Below are 13358 nucleotides of genomic sequence, written 5' to 3'. Positions count from 1 at the left end.
CGTTTTCATTGATAGCTAACATCGTGTTTAGATTATTTTAAAGAAAAAATGCAATTTTCTTGAGAATTTCATTTTTTTTTAAATCACTATTTTTATTGTGGATGGGAGGGGGTGGTGGGATAGGGAGGAGGTTTCATTTAAAAACACAAACCATTTTCATTGTGAGGGGGTGGGAATGGGGGGAGGGAGGAGGGGGGAGGTGAGGAGGGGGGAGCCTGGGCGATAGAGGGAGAGGAGGGGGGGAGGTGGATGGGGAGAGGAGGGTGCTGGGGATGAGGGGGGGAGAGTAGATGGAAGAATGGGGTGGGGGAGGATGGGCGATAGAGGGAGAGGAGGCCAGTGGGGGAGGTGAGGATGGAGAGTAGAGGAGGGTGCTGGGGATGAGGAGGAATTAAGGAGGGAGAGTAGGGGATGGAATGAATGGGGATGCGGGCGAATGGAGGAGGATAGGGGTAGGAAGAGGGATGGCGAGGCGCAGTTGGGGAGGGTTGTAGTGACTCGCGACACAACGGGGATCTCTGGCGTCACAATGGAAACCCCTCTGCCGAGCCTGTGCAGTTGGGGGCTATGGGTCAGTGGTGGAATATTGCCTTGGAGGAATGGGGCCCAACGGGTCCGCACCTGGTCTAGTTTGCTGTTAAAATTCTTCTTTCATTACAATTGATACAAAAAGGCTGGAATATGCCACAAGATTAAGATTAACTGCAATTATATCATTTCAATTCTGTATAATTCAGACAACTCAAATTATTATACATGCCTGATAATGACATTCCATTTTTTATTTAGTAAATAGTTTCATTTTCAAAAAAGAAACTGGATTGATAAGTGAACCTTGGAGTGCTATCTAAGTATTGTGAATATTTCTCGTCCGGTGCTGCCTCGAAGGACCGTTGAATGGCCTACTCCTGCACCTATTTTCTATTTTCTATATTTCTTTTATTGTAATATGAAAATTTCCACTTTTCGTTTTATTGGCTTTTCATTCATTTCTGGAATAAGTTCATGTTCCAGGAGCAGAATTAGGCCCATCAAGTCTACTCTGCCATTCAATCGTGGCTGATCTATCTTTCCATCTGAATCCCATTCGCCTGCCTTCTCCCCATACACCCCTGACACCCTTACTTATCAAAAGGCTGTCAATCTCCACCTTAAAAATATTAATTGACTTGGCCCTCACAGCCATCTGTGGCAATGAATTCCACAGATTCGCCACCCTCTGATTAAAGAAATTCCTATTCTCCTCTTTTCAAACGGTATGTCATTTTATTCTGAGGCTACGGCCACTGATCCTAGACTCTCACACAAGTGGAAACATCCACTCCACATTCACTCTATCTAGTTTCAATGAGGTTGATAGCTAATTTTCATTTGATGAAAAGACTCACTAAGCTAACAGTGAGCCTGTTTCCCCGGTCCTGTGAGGCAACAGGCTCACTGTTGATCCAGATCTAGGGTGCTGTCTGTGTGGTGTTTGCATGTTCTCCCTGTGACTGCATTGGTTTCCTCCGGGTACTCCGGTTTCCTCCCGCATCCTAAAGATGTGCGGATTTGTAGTTTAATTGGCCGCTGGTGTGTGAGGAGCAGATAACTGAACAAGTGTGAGTGCGTGATTGAATGCATCTGACATTGCTATCAAAGATCCTATAGCAGAGCAAGATAGGCTACTCCTGCGCAAAGATCCTATGCTCTGCTGTAGGATCTTTGATTGCTATCATGTTAAAGATCATGTTAAACAGAGAAACTGTAGATGCTGGAAACGAGCAAATAACATAGAAACATCGATAATTATGTGCAGGCTTAGGCCATTCGTGCAGGCCATATGTGCAGGCTTTGAGCCAGCTCCGGCATTCAATATGATTATGGCTGACCATCCAAAGTCAGTACCCCTTTCCGGCTTTTTTCCCATATCCCTTGATTCCCTTAGCCACAAGAGCTAAATCTAACTCTCTCTTGAAAACATCCAGTGAATTGGCCTCTACTGCCTTCAGAGAATTCCACAGAGTCACAACTCTGGGTGAAAACAATTTTCATCATCTCAGTCCTAAATGGCCTACCCCTTATTTTTAAATTGTGACCCCTGCATCTGGAATCCCCCAACATCGGGAATATTTTTCCTTCATCTAGCCTGTCCAATCCTCTAAGAATTTTATATGTTTCTATAAGATCCCCTCACATCCTTCTAAATTCCAGCGAATACAAGGAAGCCCAGTCGAACCATTATTTCATCATATGTCAGTCCCGCCATCCCAGGAATTAGCCTGGTGAACCTGCGCTGCACTCCCTCAATGGCAATAATGTCCTTCCTCAGATTAGGGGTCCCAAATTGCACACAATACTCCAGGTGCAGTCTCATCTTGGCCCTGTACAACTGCATTTGGACCTCCTTGCTCCTAAGCTCAAACCTCTCGCAATGAAGGCTAACATGCCATTAGCTTTCTTCACTGCCTGCTGTACCTGCATGCTTACATTCAGTGACTGATGTAGAAGCACACCCAAGTCTCATCGCACCACCCCTTCTCATCTGACACAATTCAGATAATAATCTGCCTTCCTGTTCTTGCCACCAGAGTGGATAACCTCACATTATACTACATCTGCCATGCTTCTGCCCACTCGCCCAACCTATCCAAATCACCCTACAGCCTCATAGCATCCTCCTCGCAGCTCACACTGCCACCCAGCTTTATCATCCAGCTGAAAGAACTCGGCGGGTCAGGCAGTATCAGTGGATGGAAATAGATAGACAACATTTTGGATCGAAGCCCTACTTCAGACTGATGGGGTAGGAGGAGATCATTTATCGAGGGAGGTGAGGGGAAGAGTTGGGACAGGAGCTGGCAAGTGTTTGGGGAATTTATTTACGAAGGGATTGATTGGAAGAGGAGTCAAGGAGGAGATTGGGTCCAGACTCATCTTGTCCCACAGGAATGAATTATTTTCACAGAGGAATATTTCTGTGCTGCTGATGCAAAATAAAGAATTCCTTCCTTTCCTCTGCAAATTGAAATGGTTTGCATTTTTATTTTTAATCTTTTACATGCACAATCATTTTTTGCCAGGACTTAATGATATTTGCTGGTTTTTAATGCCGGTTTTTTTACATGGTTTTGCGACAGCAGTAAAATATGTTTTCAAGCATCAGAACTTTATGTGCATCTAGTGATGTCCTCAAGATGTGTATATGATTAAATGAGTGAAATAAATGAAGTTGAATGCACAAATTTAGTCAAAGTGGTTGCAGATGTGTTCAACTTTTACAAGAATTCTTAAATTGCAATATCCCACAAAATAAGCAATTAAAGCTCGTGCTGCTTGTAATATAAAAACATAAATCATTGCACTTATTACAGTGCTCAATTTTATATGCAGATCAATCGGGCATTCTCATTTTGTCTTCATTTTCATAGTCGTACATCTTTGTATTGGGATATAACATGCTTCTTAAACCCGTATTAGTTCAAATCTTGTAATGTTAATCTTTACTGTTTCATCTTTTTTCGTAATGGGGGGGGGGGGGGGGGGGGGGGGGGGGGGACTGAGTTACTCCATTTTTTTTTGTAAACAATGATCTGCAATTCCTTGCTTCAATATTCTGTTATTTTTAATGCTTTCACATTCCTTGCACACAACACACACACACACACAACACACACACACACACACACACACACACACACACACACACACACACACACACACACACACACACACACACACACACACACACACACACACACACACACACACACACACACACACACACGGTTGGCAGGCAGGAAGCAAAGATGGGGAGTGAACGGGTCCTTTTCAGAATGGTTCAGTGTTGGGGCAGCATCTGATTAACATATATATTAATTATTTGGAAGAGGGAATTGGGAGCAACACTAGCAAGTTTTTGGATGACACAAAGCAGGGTGGCAGTGTGAACTGTGAAGAGGATGTTAAGAGGTTGCAGGGTGACCTGGACAGGTTGAGTGAGTGGGCAGTGCGTGGCAGATGCAGTATAATATAAATAAATGTGAGGTTATCCACTTTGGTGACAAAAACCAGGGGGGCAGTTTATTATCTCAATGGGGTAAGGTTAGGTAAGGGGGAGGTGCAGCGAGACCTGGGCGTCCTTGTACACCAGTCACTGAAAGTTGGCGTGCAGGTACAGCAGGCAATGAAGAAAGCTAATGGAATGTTGGCCTTCATAACAAGAGGATTTTAGTATAGGAGTAAAGAGGTTCTTCTGCAGTTGTATAGGGCTCTGGTGAGACCACATCTGGAGTATTATGTACAGCTTTAGTCTCCTAATTTGAGGAAGGACCTCCTTGTGATTGAGGCAGTGCAGGGTAGGTTCACGAGATTGATCCCTGGGATGGTGGGACTGTCATATCAGGAAAGATTGATAAGACTAGGCTTGTTTTCAAAGGAGTTTAGAAGGATGAGGGGGATCTTATAGAAACATATAAAGTCTGGACAAGCTAGATGCAGGAAAAATGTTCCCAATGTTGGGCGAGTCCAGAACCAGGGGCCACAGTCTTAAAATAATAGGGAAGCTAATAAGGAGTTGAGAAAACTTTTTTTACCCAGAGAGTTGTGAATTTGTGGAATTCCGTGCCACAGAGGGCAGTGGAGGCCAAGTCACTGGATGGATTTAAGAGAGTTAGATAGAGCTCTCGGGGCTAGTGGAATCAAGGGATATGGGGAGAAGGCAGGCACGGGTTATTGATGTGGGATGATCAGCCATGATCACAATGAATGGTGGTGCTGGCTCGAAGGGCCGAATGGTCTCCTCCTGCCCCTATTTTCTATGTTTCTATATATATATATATATATATACACACTGTGTGTGTGTGTGTGTGTAAATATGCTGTAGTTTTCATCTTTTGGTATATAAATCCCAATTTTGCTTTATAAGCAGACTTGAATAATTTGTTTTTTCTTTGTGTCCGTCCTAGCGTATGTTTTGACGGCTGCGTCAGACCCTGAACTGATTATTAGATTTACAGTTTTTAACCACCACAGGCCATCATCCCTGCCTTTTATTTCTTTGACCTAATGAAACCCTCCTATTAATCAGCTCCAATTGATTTATCTTCTCTGGGACAAAACTATTTGTCATTCCCTATTCCAGTCTAGTCCTTCAGAATTTCTTTACTTTGTTTTTCCTATGCTGTCACCTTGGACTCAACTGTTGAGCCTATAGTTTCCTCCTTTATTTCTCTTATATCCTTTGTATTCATGTAAAGCACAAACCTCTGACCTTGCCAACTTCCATCCCAAGTAATTAGTGCCAGTCTCTTGATGATCAGCAAGAGACTGGGACTAATTACTTGGGATGTTAATATGTTAAGTCAGCAACCTATTGGGATGCCAATATGTTAAGGCAGCAAGTCCTCCCAGAATAAAGGACATGCCTTCACAAAGAAAATAAGGAGGAATTTCTTTAGTCAGAGGGTGGTGAATCTGTGGAATTCATTGCCACAGTCGGCTGAGGAGGCTGTGGATATTTTTAAAGAGAAGATTGGCAAGTTCTTGATTAGTAAAAGCGCTAACGATTATGGAGAGGAGGTAGGAGAAGGGAAAGATAGATCAGTCATGATTGAATGGCAGAGTACACTCAATGGGCCGAATGGTCAAATTCTGCTAGTGTGCCTTCTGAACATGAGCTGCGTTCACGTTCCACTGACCCCTTCTGAATGTTGTACCAGTGGATTATCTATTACTGCCTCTTTTTGTATTTCTTTTCAAAATCTCTGCTCACTTGTCAACAAGGCCCTTGCCATCTGTGTGTTTATTGTAGACGATTCTTCCAGCATTGTAGCTTTAACAGCAAACTTGATGACAGAAGTATCCCTGCCTATCCATGTGTTTCCCAGTCCAGATTTATAGTGCCTGTATAGCACAAAACAAGCCTAATTCACACATTTGTCTCTCCTCATGCTCCAGTGTCACACTATTCTCCGTTGAGGTTTTCACTTTGGTTTGATCTTCTCACCATTCATTTAAAATTGTCAACTGGGACACATGAGTAAAACAGTTACCCTGATTTATTTCTTGACTTTATTTAAAGTGAGGAGGGAATTGGTTTGATCTTAAAACAAAATACTGTTTGCAATTTTGTTTGAGAAAATTCTTCACTTATCAACTTGACAGGCATATTATGTGAACAGGACTGAAATATTTTGCAGCTATAAACACCGTGAAGCAAACAAAAAATATATATTTTCTAGACACCAGAGGCCTCAGATTATATATGAGATAACTGGCTTTTCTCTGTTTTCATCTCTACTGCTTATTTACTGCAAAGTATCTGTTTATATCCCATTTGTGTTATGTATCCAGGACAATAGCAATTGGTCCTCCACCGATCTCCCTCCCACTGGCTTTATACTTCACTCCTCTTCTCTCCTTATCTGACACCTTTTGTCTCCTTTTCTCCTCTAGCCTTTGTCACTTACTCCACCCATCTGCCAATCACACTCCTCTCACCTGTATCCACATATCACTTACCAGACTTTGTCTCATCCCCAGCTTTTCCAGCATTCTCCTCCCGACTAAACTCCGTCTCAACGCCATCAGTTCATTCCCTTCACAGATGCTGCCTGACCCACTGAGCCACTCCAGCACTTTGTGTTTTGCTCAATATTCCAGTATCTACAGTTCCTGTGTCATCATTGAGTTTAGTTCCGTGTCTAATTTATGTATATAGTTTACATTGCTTTCTAAATCCTTACTTCTAATTCCATTTTATCATTGATATTTCTATCCTTATCCCTCTTGGAAATCATGGCGAAGGGAGGATTCTGTGTCTCCTCTGTCAGGTCATCTGTACTCACATTGCACCTAGTGTGGCTGCTTCATCTCCTATTGACTATCCAGTGCCATGCTAGTTTTCTATCTGAAGTAAATTTTTCCTTAAGCAATCATATTTGGTGACACTATTCTCAGAGCATGTTTAAGAAAGAACTGCAGATGCTGGTAAAATCGAAGTTAGACCAAAATGCTGGAGAAACTCAGTGGGTGAGGCAGCATCAATTACATTTTTTATTATATATTATTATATATTATTATAATTATTATATATTTCATAGATGCTGGCTCACCCGCTGATTTGCTCCAGCAATTTTGTCTACCTACTATTCTCAGAGCAAGATAGTATAGACCCTACTGCACATGTTTGGTCCATATCCCTCTAAACCTTTTCTATCCATGTCCCTGACAAAGACACAAAGTGCTGAAGTAACTAAGTGGTTCAGGCAGTATCTCTGGAGAGTATGGATAGGTGATGTTTCAGGTCTTCAGTTTCAAGAATGGTCCAAAATCATCACCGACCCATGTTCTCCAGATATGCTGCCTGACCTCTGGAGAAAAAGGATGGGTGACATTTCAGGTTGGGACCTGAAATTTTACCCATTCATTTTCTGCACAGATGCTGCCTGATCTGTTGAGTTACTCCGGCGTTTTGTGTCATTCTTTTGTATAAACCAGCATCTGCAGTCCCTTGTTACTATATGTACCTGTCCAAGTGTTATTGTGCCTGCCATAGCCACTTCCTCTGGTAAAGCATGGACACTTGGTGTAGCAGGCTATTCCAATAATTGCATTGGAGTTTCATTCACTGATGTGTAATAATCAGTACCCAAGTCCAAAGAAGAAAATGTTTATGTCACGTGAATGCCTTTGTCTGATTATTGTTGCACTTTGATGTTGATAATGATCAGTATATGATAGGGTCACGCGGTTTTAATTGAATGGAAAAATACAGCTGGAAACATAGAAACATAGAAATTAGGTGCAGGAGTAGGCCATTCGGCCCTTCGAGCCTGCACCGCCATTTAATATGATCATGGCTGATCATCCAACAAGCCCTTCGGCCCACTGAGTCCATGCTGACAATCGATGACCCGTTCTGTGTTATTCCACTTTTACATCCACCCCCTACACACAAAATTGGCAATTTACAGAGGCCGATTAACCTACAAATCTGTGCATCTCTGGGATGTGGGAGGAGACTGAAGCACCGGGAGGAAATCGACAAGGACGCAGGGAGAACATGTGCATGCCACACAGACAGCACCTCAACTCGGGATCAGTGCAGAATTGGAGATTATATTTTTGCAAGTTCGATAAGAGATATGTTTCTTTGTTCAGGAGTGTTTCATTCTAATGAGTGCCAATACAGCTGCCTTCCACTCAAATGTGAAGCTGTGGTGTTGACCTGGACATCTGCTGCATAGCCACTTCCTCCTGCTCCTGCTGTTTGGCAGGCTCTGCTGATAGTTCTAGGGCTCTGGAGTACCTCTTCCTTTGGCATTGCCTGCTGTTATTGGCAAGACTGTACAGCACACAGTACATAACAATGTGTCTACAACTACTTGGTTCATGTTGCAAGGTCCCACTGACAGATGCAAGCGATGATCTTACAGTTGTCTTCTCACCTCCTGTTGGATGTGATGGGACCTCTTTGTTAGGCTCTGCAGATCTTGCCAGCTCCGAGACTTCTTGGTGGTTGAAAACCTGGGAGCGTGTGTCTGTGTAGGAAGGAACTGCAGATACTGGTTTGTACTGAAGATGGATACAACATGCTGGAGTAATTCAGAGGGTCAGGCACCATCTCTGGAGAAAACGAGTAGGTGAGGTTTTGGGTCGGAACCCCTGGCTACTGCCTGTCAGGTGCTGCAGATCCCCAGCAATGTCATGCATTCAATGCATTACTAGGGTTTGACCATGAAACTCAGTGCTAAGCTTGCACACTACCCACCTTGGATTGAACACCGTCCCTCACCAGTGGCGTCACCACACTGAACACTGTTAAATTCCAATAGCCAATCCCGGGCCCACTTCCCTAGTTTATGACTCGGATAATGGAGGCAAGTAATGTTCTAGTTATAGATGAATCACAATCCAAAATGAATCACAATCCAAAATGTTGCCGATCCTTTGCTTCCACAGTTGCTGCATGACCTGCAGAGTTCCTCCAACACTGATCTCAGCATGTGTACGTAAGATTTCAACATCTGCAGATCCTCGTGTTTCCATATTGGAGCCACTGTTTACTTCATCATTCAGATTTTTTAATCATTAAACTTACCCCATTAGCTAATTGGGAAATACAATTTGGATTTTGGAAGCATTTGGTTAGTTTGCCTGAAGATATCATTGGATACCAGAATACTAATTAATCTGAATTAACTACATGCTATTTTAATGAAAATCTTATCGAGGTTCAGGGTTAAAATTATAAAACTAAACTACACTTAAAATCTCTTTTTTTTTAGCATTTGTTTTCCATGGTGTTATGCAAGAGGCATAGTCATACAGCACGGAAACAGCCCCTTTGGCCCAACATGCACATGTCAACCAAGAAATCCCATCTACACCAATCCCACCTGCCCATGTTTGACCCATATCCCTCGAAACCGTTCCTATCCATGTACCATGTTAGTTTAGGGATAGGGTGTGGAAGCAGGCCCTTTGGCCCACTGAGTCCATGTTGACCAATGATCATCCATACACTATTTCTATTCTGCACACTAGGGACAATTTACAAAAGCCAATTAACTTACAAGCCTGTGCGTCTTTGGAATGTTGGAGGAAACTGGAGCACCTGGAGAAAACCCATGCGATCACAGGGAGAGTGCGCAAACTCCATACAGACAGCACCCATATTCATAACCAAACCCGGGTCTCTGGCACCGTAAGGCAGCAACTCTACCGCTGTGCCACTGGGATGACAAATAAAAATGCTGTTCAGTGGATCATGTGCAGGAGCAAACTTGTGTAACTTCTGCACTTCTTGATTGCTGACTTGGCTTGTCTTTAAGGAAAATCCATTAAACAACCAAAGCTCTTGGGCTTTAAAGTGGTGCAACCTTTGCACATTGTCGCATGTCTGACAGGATCTGAATTACTTGCAGCATATTTGATGATAATCACTTTTGGCCTTTGTTTCATCCTTCCAGGGATTTATGAGTATTAATAGCATAATTAGGCATATCCTATAAAATGGAACCAGCACTTGTTCCTTATCCCACATGCCAGGGACTATTGCTCATTTTCTGCCTTTTCCTACAAGGCTTAGAACTAATTAGAGCTATTTAACAGCACTCACGGAGTTCAGGCTTTTTATTATCACTCATCAGCCAGCTGTGATTGATGTAAAGATGTACAGCCAGTCACTGTGTGAAGAACTCTAGTTGAAATAATTTGTTGAATGATTTTGTGTGCTTAATGAAAACAACCACAACCACAGCTGGTAGAGCTGCTGCCTCCGCACCAGAGACCTGGGTTCGATCCTGACCTTTAAGTGCTGTCTGTGTGGAGTCTGCACATTCTCTAAGTGACCACATGGCAGGGTTTCCTCAGCATACTCCGGCTTTCTCCCTTGTCCCAAATACGTGCGGGTTTGTAGATTAATTGACCTCTGTAAATTGTGCCTAGTGTGAACAGAGTGGATGCAAAAGTGAGATAGCATAGAATTAGTGTGAGCAGGTGATCGATGGTTGGTGAGGACTCGGTGTGCTGAAGGGGAAGGGAGAGTTTCCATGCTGTATCTCTAAATGAAAACACATTTTAAGTGCAGAATGTGCCATTATTCTGTTGTGGAAGGAAAATAGATCATAAACATGTTATTAATTATATTATCACATATGGAAACTTGTTGTTCCTACCGAGAAAATGATGCATGAATTATATTGGCCATGCAAACATACCACATGCATCACTGGAATAGGGTCTTTATGTTACTAAGCTAACATTCAGTGCAATGTCCTCTGACGAATTGAGATAAATATTTGACATGGAAGGCATTGATTTTCAACGCCTTGGTTAGGCTTCCTTCAGGATTTTGGATGAAAAATGGAATTTGGCAAATGCATAACTTTCAATCCTTGAGCGTTCTTATCGCTCTGAAAGACCAATAATACAATTTTTATCCATATAGACGCCTATTATGTTGGGAAAGCAGCATAAAGTTATCGATCAAGCGTTAAAAACTGTGTGATTGCTGTTTTAAATGCCACAATGTAAGCAAGATGATATCATAGGACTAGTAATCATACACTGAACATATTTTCCTTGTTCATGCTGCTATGTTTGATTTATTTACTGAATGTGTTTAAAGCTGAATTGGCAAAATGTATTGTTCTTGAGAAAATGAAGATGAGCTGCATTTTTAGAGCCATAGCAACCTGTGTTCTATTACTTGCGCCCAAAAACGTTAAAGGAATGACAACACAGTCCAGATAGTGTGTAACGTGAAGGGAAGTTTCAGATGTAATTTCATAAGGCTGCTGCTGGCAGAGATGTGAGTTGTAATTGAAGACAACAATGCAATTTGGTGCACTAGTAATGAAGGGACTGAATTTTGGGGATAGAGGATTGAGTGCCAAAGCAAGCCAGCTTCTTTGTGCAGACTGAACAAAATACATTAAAACATTTTTGTATTTCAGATTTTTTTTTTTAATGTACTGTAACTGGAAAATGACAGTGGCACAGCAGATAGAACTGCTGCCTCACAGCGTCAGAGAACTGGGTTCGATCTGACCTTGGGTACTGTCTGTGTGGCGTTTGCATGTACTCCTGTTTCCTCCCACATCCCAAAGTGGGTTTGTAGATTAAGAGCCCCAAGCGTGAAGGAAGAGGTGAGAACGTGGGATAACATCGAACTAGTGTGAATGGGTGATCGATGAGCGGCGTGGACTGAGCCGAAGGGCCTGTTTCCATGCTGTATCTTTAAACTAAACCATCTCCCATATAGAAAACATTGCAGCGACTTTCTTCAATTCTGTGATGTGTATGCCTGCTGTACCTACTGGCAACTTAAGTTTTCACATGACCTGTTGACCTTATGTAGTAAACTTCTAAAGCAATGGTGCAGATTTTAAGGTCAGTTGTGAAGAAATGATGTTTGCCATTCAACCTGCTGACAGTTGCATACAGTCATTTTGTCAGGTTTTGAATTGGATTTAAGTATTTGGATTAGATATTGTAAAATTGTACGTGTAGAAGGTGAAACGGATAGAAAGAACAATAAGATAGGAAAAACAAAGGCGTTTAGTTTAGAGAAACAGGCACTTAGGCCCACCGAGTCTGTGCCGACCAGTGATCACCTGTATACTAGTTCTATCTTACACACTAGCGACAATTTACAGAAGCCAATTAGCCCACAAACCTGCACATCTTTGGAAAGTGTGAGGAATTCCAACCAGAACAACCAGAAAAAAAACATGCGGTCACAGGGAGAACGTACAGACTCTGTACAGACAGCACCTGTTGTCAGGATCGAATCCAGGTCTCTGGCGATGTAAGGCGTCAACTCTACCACTGCGCCACCATGCAGCCCTGAGTGCCCATGGTTGTCAAATTATATTGTTGGTGCTACAGAGATTATTTGGCAATAATCATGAGTTAACAAACTGAAAATTCATTGTGCTGAAATATACTGACTCTACCATTTTGGAGTTTCATTTCAATAGTCAACTGATGGGTAAATGTGATAAAGCAAAATGTAGGAGATAGTCGTTTTCCAACATTGTATGGCTGAGACATCATCTTCTACTTTTCCTCATGAATGTTGTGTTGGATTTTCTGCCTTTACCGGGTGCTTAATTAAACAGAACAGTACAGTATAGGAACAGGAACACCACACTGCAACTTAATATTTGTTACCTGTCCAAAACTTCTTCATTCTGATGAAAAGTCAGCAACGTGTAGCTGGATTTCTGTGTAAAATGTGAAAAGCAAACCACTGCAAGTCCAATTCACTGATGTGATTTCATTATGTCCAACTGTTACATCATAAAATGCTCACTACTACCTGGCCTATTTTCGACATTTTCTGTTATTTTAAAAGAGTACAGAATTTTTTTCTGAAAAAGGCTATATAGCTGGTAAGAGTTTAGAGGGTCATGGGGCAAAAGCAGACAAAGGGGATTAGCCCAGAATGCTAACGATCAGCATGAACAAGATGGGCGAGGAGGATGCTATGAGGCTGCAAGACGACTTGGATAGGTTGGGTGAGTGGGCGGAAGCATGGCAGATGCAGTATAATGTGGGTAAATGTGAGGTTATCCACTTTGGTGGCAAGAACAGCAAGGCAGATTATTATCTGAATGGTGTCAGATTAGGAGAAGGGGAGATACAACAAGACCTGGGTGTGCTTGTACATCAGTCACTGAAAGTAAGCATGCAGGTACAGCAGGCAGTGAAGAAAGCTAATGGCATGTTGGCCTTCATTGCGAGAGGATTCAAGTTTGGGAGCAAGGAAGTCCTGCAGTTACACAAGGCCCTGGTGAGACCGCACATGGAGTACTGTGTGCAATTTGTCCTCTAATTTGAGGAAGGACATTATTGCCATTGAGGGAGTG

The 13358-nt window shown here is 42.4% G+C and overlaps 1 protein-coding gene across 5 annotated transcripts in view; it reads left to right on the top strand.

Annotated features, from left to right (window-relative positions):
* tbc1d22b (TBC1 domain family, member 22B) overlaps window positions 1-13358 on the top strand; it is a 203253-nt gene that overhangs the window by 109032 nt on the left and 80863 nt on the right. The window lies entirely within an intron of this gene.

Source organism: Leucoraja erinacea, chromosome 24, assembly GCF_028641065.1.
Source record: "Leucoraja erinacea ecotype New England chromosome 24, Leri_hhj_1, whole genome shotgun sequence".
NCBI classification, from domain to species: domain Eukaryota; kingdom Metazoa; phylum Chordata; class Chondrichthyes; order Rajiformes; family Rajidae; genus Leucoraja; species Leucoraja erinaceus.
Note: the sequence above shows the minus strand (reverse complement) of the source record. Positions and strands in the feature narration are given on the sequence as shown.